Genomic DNA, 1789 nt, shown 5'->3' with positions numbered 1-1789 from the left:
CTATTATAAGGCTAGTAACAATTACAGTTGCTATGAATATCTTATGATGAAGATACATGACACATTCGTTGAAGTGATTTTGTGCTCAGCACATACTAGATACTCAATACATCATAACCTTTTTTATTAAGAGATTTGCCCAAGAGTCCCATAATAAGTGGCCTGGAACTTGATGACCTCTTGCTTTGTAGGATCCTAAGGATATTTTCTCTAAGACCATTTGGTTTGTCTCATTTCCCAGGTCATGAGCTCTTCCAGGACAGGGATGGTATCACCTCTTTACCTCTTTTTTGGTTTAGTGGCCTATATATGCAGTGGTTATAACTCACACTCCAGTCTCCTGCAGTAAGATAGCATGGATTAGGCTGATAATTAGGTTTTCTACTCAGTGGTATGTGTGAATATTAATAGACTAGGCAAATGGTCCTCTGAAATAAGTGAGCACCCAGGTCCCCCTGTCCCCCTTATCCTCCACCTCAAAGAACAACTCCCTCTGTACACACATCTAACCAAGGAGAACATAAAACAGTTTCAGTGATGTGACTCATTCGTGTTTTATGCACAAACATCGTGAAAGAAAATAAAACTTACCAGAGTCACACCAGGAAGGATGAAGGACATTTTAACCTCTGATAAACTAACAAATTTCTAGTCAGCAACCTGGAAACAGTTGAGGTTTTTAGATACAGTATTGTATATCTATGTACCTACCTTCTGATTCATGAAGTGATTCACTCCCCCTCCCATCCCTATGCCCAATCACTAAGAACTGCCCATTCCTGTTATGATTTTCTGTTCAAGCCACACTTTTGCTTTCCATCGCTGCTCAGGCCCTCTGCATCCTTCTCTCTCTACAAAATTGTCCCTGCAGTGGTCTCCCTGATGACAGTCTTGTCTTCTAGAATCTAGGCTCCACACTGGCACCAGACAGGCGGCTCCAAAATGCCACGGACCATGTCCCACTCTGCCCCCTTAACCTTCAATATCTTCCCTTGTCTCCCCTCTGCCATACAGCACTTTAGCTTAGAATACAAGTCTCAACAACCTGACAAGAAGGAACATCGAGGGGCTTCCTTGGTGGCACAGTGGTTAAGAATCCACCTGCTAACGCAGGGGACACGGGTTAGAGCCCTGGTCCGGAAAGATCCCACATGCCGCGGAGCAACTAAGTCCGTGTGCCACAACTACTGAGCCTGCGCTCTAGAGCCCGCGAGCCACAACTACTGAGCCTGTGCTCTAGAGCTTGCGAGCCATAACTACTGAAGCCCACGTGCCTAGAGCCCATGCTCAGCAACAAGAGAAGCCACCGCAATGAAGCCCGCGCACCACTCGCTGCAACTAGAGAAAACCCGCGCAAAGCAACGAAGACCCAGTGCAACCAAAAATAAATAAATTGTTTTTTAAAAATTAAGAAATGCTTTAAAAAAAAAAAAGAAGGAAGATTAATTATGTCTTTAGCACTTTTTGAGTCTTAAGATCAGCTGCCCAATGCTTACTTTTAAACGTGTTTCAAGACCCTTAAGTGCCTTAGGAAGTAGATGAATTATAGAAATCCTAAATAAATAAACAAGCCTTGGACCCTCATAAAATGTGTTGTTGCCCAATCATAAATAAATCTTGCTCTCTAAGGGGGCAGTGTTGTCAGGCAAATGTCACATAAAATAAACGGAATAAGGTAAAAATGGAGTGTCCGCTTTCTGAAAGGGAGAAACAGTGACCCACACCAGGCAGTAAAGGCAGCCAGGTCATAATTTCTTTCCTCCAATCCCACCTCCTAACTTTCCACACC

This window comes from Aethalodelphis obliquidens, unplaced genomic scaffold (genome assembly GCF_003676395.1).
Source record: "Aethalodelphis obliquidens isolate GAN/ISIS:26980383/991018 unplaced genomic scaffold, ASM367639v1 scaffold59, whole genome shotgun sequence".
Taxonomy (NCBI): Eukaryota; Metazoa; Chordata; class Mammalia; order Artiodactyla; family Delphinidae; genus Aethalodelphis; species Aethalodelphis obliquidens.
This window is presented reverse-complemented; position numbering follows the sequence as displayed.